Here is an 8,632-nt window from a genome sequence, read left to right as displayed (position 1 = left end):
GGGATGGATGTGGCAGCTCTGCTGAAACCTGAGCCGTGGCTGTGGCAGTGACTGATGGGTGGGGGTGGCTGCTGCTCCCAGATCTCGGTGTTTTAAAAGCATTCCGGCTCGCTGGCCAATCGAGGCAGGGATTTGCTGAAGCCGCTTGAGGTCCCATTTTCTCTGGAACCCATTTCCATGGCATGAATCACCGAGAGGAATGAACTCAATTAGTTCAGACAGAGGCAGGAGATAAATCAGGGTCCCATTAGGAAACCTTGAGGTTAATTTATGGCCTGGAGCAGCGCTGGCTGTCTCCCTTCTCCCTGCTCTCTCCATGTGCAACCTGCTCCAGAGGCAGCTGGGGAGAAGGGTGGGATCACTGTTATCTTTCCAGTGTGGGAGATGCTCTGGAGTCATTCAACCAGCATTGACCAGGTGACCCAGACCTGGAGCAGCTTCTGTCCCAGGGAGCCCCATTCACCCTTTTGCTCATTCATCCATCCTGGGATGCTCTGGGAGAAAACAGATGGAGCCTTCCAGGAAATCTGGGATGGATCCCCCCGGCTGCAGCCTCAGGGTGCTCTGGGGGGACCCCAGAGGGGCTGGGAATGCAGGGAAGGGTCCAGGAAGGACCCTATCCTGGTCATGCAGGGAGGTGGACCCGGATTTGGTGTCTCTGGGTGACCTTTCAGGGCTCGAAGCCGCAGTGAGGGTGCTCTGGGTGTGCTCTGCCAGCTGCACCGAGCCCTGGGCAGCAGCCCGAGATGCTTTAATGAATAATGGAGCTGCTCTGCTCTCCTTCCAGTCAATGGAGAGGGACAGCAACCTTCTGGGGACAATTTATGTCTCAGAAGGGCTGAATCACTGCCCAGGGACAGAGTGGCATCTCCATCCCTGGCCGAGGGACCTGAAGGCAGATGAGTGTTCCGAGTGCTCCGGGCAGCTCTGGGGCAGGAGGATGTGTCTGTCCCTCCCCCACCTTCCCTCTCCCCCTGAGCTGGGCTTTGCCAGGGCACAGAGGGTGCCAAACCCCCGCCCTTTGCTGCGCAACCAACAGCAAAGCCCCCGGAAAAGCCTGAGCCCCCTCCCGAGCTTGTCCAGAAGTGGTTTCCCCGAGGAAAAAGGAAGGATCCTGGGGAAAAGCAGCTCCTTCCATGCTTGGTTTTGTCTGGGGGAAGTTCCTGTGTCCCCCTGGGCTGCAGGGCATTCCCAGCCCCTGGAGGCTGCGGGCTGGGTGCTCCCAGGGGAGCAGCTCCCGGGGCGAGCTCAGGACGTGCTTTTTCACTCTGGAGGTCCCCGAGTGCTGACATTCGGCTCGGAAAAGAAACCACAGGGAGCACTTTGGGGCTGCTCCTCCCGGGACTGGGGTGAGCCAGGTGCCAGCCTGCCCTGCTCCGAGTGGGCACCATAAAAAATACATGGATGGTGCATTTGGAGCCTCAGCACCTGCGGGATCTGATTACAGAGCATCCCACTTCCTTCCTCTGCCCTCCCACGTGGCACCAAGACAACCCAGAGGCTCCCAGGGAGCAGGAGAGGCTGGCAGAGCTGGGATTGTGCTGGGATGGCTGGTGCCTGCTGGGCAGGAGCAGATCCAGCAGGACCAGGGCCAGGCCTTCGTCCTCCCAGCGCTGGGGATGTTCCAGTGGCATCCAGGAGACACAAAGCCCAGTTTTTGGGAGACACAAACTTTGCCAGAGGGTCTGGAAGCGCAGCTGAGCCCCGAGGCTGCCCCAGGGGGACCCCCAGCCAGCCCCCAGCCCCCCAGGGTGGCTTTCTCAGCACTTTCCCCTCTGAGCTGGGGATGGATCCATCCTGCCCCTTTCCCACCATCCACGAATCAAACATCCCACGTGTCAGCTGGGAACTGGGGGAATCAATTGGCAGGCAGTTAAAGTTCTCTGAAATTTGGGTGGAGGGAGAAGGAGGCAGCAAAAAGGTTTAAGCTCAGAATGCTCCCGGGTGTTGAGGGTGCCAGGGAATGGAAACTCTGGGAGAGAGCCATGAGGGGAGTGATGCCTGGGGAGCCTCCAAGGTGCATTTGGCACGGAAAGCCCCCGGCCTTTTAGACTCTGCAGGAGTTAAAGGGAAGGGTTGGGGGCCACGGAGTGATCAGACAGGATGGGGGGGCTGCTGAACGTCCCTTGTGGGCCACCAACCCCCCCCCAGCCACCTGGCCAGGCTCTTAAAGCCAGAAGGGGGGCAGGAGGGCAAAGAGCAGAGGTGGGTAAATCCCCCCAGGGCCTGGGACCTCCCCCCAGTTCCTCTGAACCCTCCCAATTCCTGTGAATCCCCCAAATTGCTGGGACCCCCCCAGTGTCTGTGATGCCCCCTCGCCAGTGAACCCCCCAGTCCCTGCTCCCCCAGCTCTGTCTCCCAGCTGCTGATTGCTGGTTCCCAGCACAGGGACCCCTGGGTCTGTCCCCCCCAGGGCTCTGCCCCTGGCACAGAAGGCAGTGGGGCCGCTGACCCCGCCGGCGTTGGGGCCGGTGCCTCTCCCACAAAGGCCTGGATTGTTCCTCCCGCTCAGCCGCCGGCCCGGCCCTGTTCCTGCCCCCCCAGACACTGGGAATGGGGGGAGGCTTTTCCAGGGATGCCTCCAGCCCGGCATTGCTCAGCCCAGGCTATCCAGGGTTTGGGGTGAGGGTGGGTCTGCTCCTCTGAGGGGCCACATTTTGGGGAGCCCCCACCCTATCCCTCCTGTGGGGGCACAGGGGGGGATATTTGGGATGAGCCGAGCTTGGCAGGGACAGGGACAGGGACAGGGACAGGGACAAGGGCCTGGTGAGGGACATGACCGTGTCCAGAGGGATCTCAGTGCTCCACCAGGAGCCGATCGATCCCACGCCTTGGAATAGGAGGGGGGGACCCACCGGGGTCACCCAGACGTGAACGAGCACCTGGGACTAATTGCACTAAATAAATGAGCAATTACAGCCTTTACAGGAAGACTAAAACATCCCAGACCTCTCCCTGACCCCCTCGCGGTTCCCCTGGAAACGAGGATGCTCAGAGGGATGGGGGGACAGCAGAGCCCCCCCGGGGGCAGAAGGGGCGCGGGGCCTCGGGCTGTGGCCACTGGGGCAGCTGCTGGTGGTGAGGGGACACTGAAGTGCCATTGTCCAGGCCGGGAGAGGGCAGGATTTATCCCGGGAGCGGGAGGCAGCGTGCCCGGGGTGGCAGAGGGCAGGATTTATCCCGGGGTGGGAGAGGGCAGGATTTATCCCGGAAGGCAGAGTGCCCGGGGTGGGACAGGGCAGGATTTATCCCAGGAGCAGGAGGCAGAGTGCCCAGTGCAGGAGAGGGCAGGATTTATCCCAGGAGCGGGAGGCAGTGTGCCCGGAGCCCAGAACGTTCCCGGGGATGATCCCGGTTTGGGGCTGGGGCTGGAGGGCTGTGGTGGTCTCAGCTGGGACCGCAGTGAACCCCCAGACCCAACCCCCAGGAGGGTTTTTCCTTCCCATGGGAGCCAGAGCAGCAAAGACCCCCTGGAATCCTGGGAATCACCCCAAAACTGGCAATTTTGCTCTTTTCTTCCCCCCTGCAAACGAGCTGGAGGCTGCTCCTGCCCTTTCAGCAGATGCTGTGTCACAGAAATTCTGCAGCTCCCCCGGCCTCACAGGGGTCCTGGGGCTTCCCAGAGCCCCAAGCTCCACCACTCCAGGGTGAATTGTCCCCCTTTCGAGGCCGTACCACGACTCGGCCCTCCTGTGCCACCGTTCTGGCACAGGCCAGGCTCCTTCCAGAGCTTCCTGGAACTCCACAGCTTGCATGAAAATGCTTTCAGAGCCCCCCGGGCACGGGGGAAGCAGGGCTGGGAGCAGCCAGACATGAATCCAACGTCACCGGCACAGGGAGACATCGATCCGTGGCTCAGCACCCACTGCCCCCGGGGGGCTGGGGGGGCACAGACGCCGAGGGAAGGGGTGCCCATGCTGAGAAGGGAGAGGGGAAAGCGCCAGGGAAGGTCAAGGGGGGCTGGATGCAGTTTTGGGGATGGCAGGACCACCCCCCAAAGCTGGGGGGTGAGGAGGTGCTCGGCAGAGAATTCAGCTGTGGGGGTCCCTGGGGGGCACAGCCGGGGCAGGGAGAGCCCATGCTGGGCAGTTAATGAGCAATTAATGACTTAATGAGCAGGAGAGTCCAGCCCCAGCAGCCCTCCCGGATGGATGCTCGGAGAGGTTATAGGGTGGGTGGGGGGCGATGGGGATGCTGCAGCAGCACTCAGGCCTCGTGTGAGTGTGTCTGTCTGTCTGTCTGTCTGTATGTGTGTGTCTGTCTGTGTGTGTACAGCTCTTAGCGCCCCAAAAGTCTCAATTTAATCTGCAGTAAATTAATTTAAGCCTGCCTTTTCTGCAGCGCTGCAAATCCCGAGCGCAGGAGGAGCTGACGGGGCAGTTTCTGGCCCTGCTGGGGCTGCAGGTCAGTGCTGGGGGGAGGGGGAACTGGGGGGGTCACCCCCTCCGGGCAGGGCTTCTCCTGTCCTCCAGGCCCCCTCTTTCTCCCCCCCCAAAGGCAGTAAATGAGCAGCGGGTTTGCCGGAGGGAAATGAAAGGATCCGCAATTCCAGAGGCGGTGGCCGCAACCAGAGCGGGTCAGCGGGTCGCGTGCTAATTTGTGATGATTCATTAAGTCATTAACTCCCTCTTAATTGAGGCCCCGTGGTGGAGAGGCCATTTTACCTGTGCAGAGGAAACAGGAGCGATGGGAGGGTGGGAGAGAGTCACCTTGGAGGTGTCCCCAGGATCCAGGGAAGCCCCAGTTCCCCCCGAGGGGTCGTGTTTTGGTGCTGAGACCCCACCAGCCCCTTCCCTTTGCAAACTTGGGATGGGCAAAAGGGAACTGGGAAGAGGATGGGGAGCGGCTGGAGGTGCTCAGGAAATAAAGGGGCAGTGGGTTTTGGGGGGCTGAGGTTTTCCCTGGCCCAGCCCCAGTGTCCTTGGAGCTGCTGGATGAGAATTCCCAGCCATCCCAGCCTTCCCTTCACGCAGCCGGTTCCAGCTGCCCGCTCACTGCCGGGGAGGAGGAACCTTGGTAAGGGACGATAACCACCGAGGAGAACTGGGAAAGCCCGGCCCTGGAGCCCACGGAGCTGCTGGAACGCCAGGAAGCAGCCGGGATGCTCCAATTCCAACTCTCTGGACACTGGAGACCCCAGAGCTCCACCCCAGATTATCCCCTGATGGGATTAGGGGTAATCCTGGGGTTCTCTAAACCCTCCAGGACTTTCCATCCCCAAATCTAAACCCAGGGGTCCCAGCCCTCCTGCCCAGTGGGTTTTTGTTCCTCCAGGGTGGGTCAGGTGAAGTCGGAATGAAAGACAGGCTCAATTTTAAAGCAGATTAATTAAGCTGCATTACTGGCCTGTGTGGACAGAGTTCAGAATGAAAACAGCCCTTAATTCGATTTCTCTGACTTGCAAATCGCGGCAGGGAGCTGGGCTGCAATCACATTAGGGCGGTCTCCACTCTGAGCCGTGTCCTCCAGGGCTCTAATGCAGTTTAACTGATTCAATTGGAACGCTCCTTGAGGCTCAAACCGGGTTTGGTGCCGAGGGCAGGGCTGGGACCCCCGGGCAGGGCCGGCTGGGTGGGTTTTGGGGTGGAAAAACCTCCTTTCCGCCAAGAGCCGCCCCATCCCTGTGGATCGGCCCAGCCCGCCGGGGTCAGGGGCCTCGGATGCTCCGGTGGTGCCGCGGATGGTCCGGCCGGGAGAAGAGGAAGGGTTTTGTTCATGGGCCAGGCTGGGCAGGGCCAGCCGAGCACAAAGAGCCGCTTCTTGCGCCGGGTCCTGGGCCCCAGGCAGGAATGGGCCCCCAAACATCCCCAAAAACGGGGGGCAGCCTCGGGGAGAGAGGAGAGGGAGTGGTGTGGGACCCACCAGCAACAGGGGCCCAGCCCTGTTTTGGGGGGCACCTTCCCTGACAGTGGGGTGCAGCCCAGCCCTGTTTTGGGGGGCACCTTCCCTGACAGTGGGGTGCAGCCCAGCCCTGTTTTGGGGGGCACCTTCCCTGACAGTGGGGTGCAGCCCAGCACTGTTTCGGGGGGCACCTCCATGGCTCCCTCAGCCCCTTCCCCGGGCACAGGACACTCCTGGCTGCTCCAGCCCAAACCCCTCAGGTCAGGGGGCTTTGGGACACATCCCCTGTCCCACAGAGCCCGGGCTGGGCTCGCTGGATGTTGGGGGGACACGGTGGGACCCCCCACGCCCCCTCAGCCCGTGTCACCGGCATCACCCCAGGCTGAATCACCCTCCAGACATTCCCAGCACAAAGGGCCCATTTTCCTCCAGCTCCGTGGTGAGGGTGGCACTGGCTCCGACCCGGCGGCTCCCACAGCTCCCATCCCAAAACCTGGGCCCTGGACCAAAAATCCCCATTGCCATGAGCCTTTTTCCCTGTTCTGCCTGAATGGGAACCTCTCACTTTACACGGAAAGGGGAAGGGAAGGGGCTGCACAAACCTGGCAGCGAGGGAGATGCAGAAGCAGGGGGTGATGCCGGGCAGGGGGTGCAAATCCCTGTCCCCCAGCTCCCCAAATCCCAAATTTAACGACCGAGTTTTGTGTCAGAAGGGGAATAAATCCCTGGGTGTTTGTGGCTGTGGCTTTGTCACCAATTAGGATGTTGTTGTTGGATCAGAGGCGAGGAGATAAAAACCTCCTGAGGCAAAGTCAACCCTGGGGGAAAAGCCCTGGTGGGGATCACTGGGATGGGGTGGAATGTGGGGGCTGATCCTGCCAGCTGGGCTGAGGCAGGGCTGGATGCTCCCTGGGGCATCCCTGGAGGGAGGCACGTGGCTGAGGGTGGGCATGGGAGCACCCAAACCCCGGCTTTACCCTTCCCACTCCCCAGGGTTTCCAGGATTTGGCTCCCAAATCCCCCTGGGGTGCTGGAGCAGTGATCACAAGCAGGCTCAGCACCTGCTCAGGGCAGCTTTTAGGGCTTGGCCATGGCTCTGGGGGCACCCCCATTCCAGCAGGGCTTTGTGGGGGTCCCTGGCAGCTCCAGCCTCATCCCAACACCTTCCCCTCATCCCAATCCTCCTCAGCATCCGCTTCCCAGAGCCATGAAAGAGCTTTTGGGGCCTCAAAAGGAGGGTTGCAAAACACAGGACAGGGCTTCCAGAGCACATCTGTCTGCACAGCTGTGCTGGGGACCCGTGGGGACCCCCAAATGCCAGAGGGGACCCAGGAGGGGGGACATTCCCAGGCAGGAGCTGCTCCAGCGAGGCCACCCCAGGGTTGGAGGCACAGAGGGCATCAGCAGGGACCTGCCCTCACTTTCAGGGTCCCCATTTGTCACCCCACTCCCAGGGCAGCACAGGCAGCCAGGAGCCTCCAGGCCTGGAATGCTGAGCCTCGGATTCCCCCATGGAGCAGAGTGGGGGGAAGGACTCTCTGAGCTCACAGAAGTGATGCTGATTATTCCCGGGATCCTCTGGGTCCTAAAGGACAGAGTTCAGCTCTGTTTTCATTCCAAAATGTTGGCCGGGCTGGGTAACAAAGTCCCCCGTGCCCAGCGGTGTCGCATCCGAGGGAAAACGCTCTCTGGGCAGAGGGTTGGTGGTTTTTTCCCTTCCCTCTCTTTTTTCCCGTTCAGCGGCATTCCCGGAGCCGAATGGAGAGCGCTGCTTCCCTCTAGCGGTGTCGGGGGGGCCGATTCCCATGGAGAGGGATAAGGGGCCTTTGTCTGCAGGGGCAAGATGGTTTGGGGTGTGGAGCATCCCTCTGATGAGGAGGGGATTGCGGGTTAGTCTGGAGCGAGAAGGATGAGAGGGGATCTCATCAATCCATATAAATATCTCAAATATCCGTACAAATATCTCATCAGTCCATGTAAATGTCTCAGATAACGATACAAGTATCCCATTTGAAAGGAGATCTCACCGATCCACACAAATACCCCCAGGAGGTGCCAAGGTGGTGCCAGGCTCTGCCCAGGGACAGGACAGGCAGCTCTTCTGGGATTTCCAGGGCCAAAGGAAGAGCCCTTGAACCTGTTCTTTAGTTAAAGAGTCCCATCGAACCACTCCTGGCTGTGCCAACCTGGGACATGTGGGATCTGCACGGAATGCCAGACGGGCTGGGCTTGGAAGGGCGCTCTGGAGATCACCCAGTCCAACCCCGGGGCACCTGGAGCGGGCCACACAGGTGTGTTTGGAGACACTGCCCCCCCTCCCTGCTCGTTCGGGCCGCTCCTCTGTCCCCTCACTGTCCCGTGTCCCCGCTGCGACCCCCACGTGCCCTTCCCCTCCCGGACTACATCTCCCAAGAGCCCTTGCGCGCAGCGCTCCGCCCCCGCCAATAGCGCGCGGCCTTGCTCAGGCCTGGGAGCCGCGGTGCACGCCGGGAGCTGTAGGCACGCGGGCCTGCCCGGAGCTGCACATCCCAGAGTGCCCCGGGACGCGCGGGCCAATCAGCTGCGGGTGTGTTGGCGCGGCGCGCAGGCGCGCTGGGGGCGGTGGCCGCGGCCTCATGTGGAGGTCAGGGCGGCGGGGCGGGAGGGCCCGGTGGGTCTGGGGGGTTTGGGGGGTCCCGGGGGAGCCCCGAGCGAGCCGAGCCCCGGCCTGAGCGCGGCAGCGAGCGGGAGAGCTGGGCCTGTACTCACGGGGCGCTCGTCCTGGGGGAAAGCGGCCTAGGAGGGAACGGGA

This window comes from Empidonax traillii, unplaced genomic scaffold, assembly GCF_003031625.1.
Source record: "Empidonax traillii isolate 1590-97213 ecotype Southwest subspecies unplaced genomic scaffold, ASM303162v1 scaffold1442:size118219, whole genome shotgun sequence".
In the NCBI taxonomy this organism is placed as follows: domain Eukaryota; kingdom Metazoa; phylum Chordata; class Aves; order Passeriformes; family Tyrannidae; genus Empidonax; species Empidonax traillii.
Note: the sequence above shows the minus strand (reverse complement) of the source record.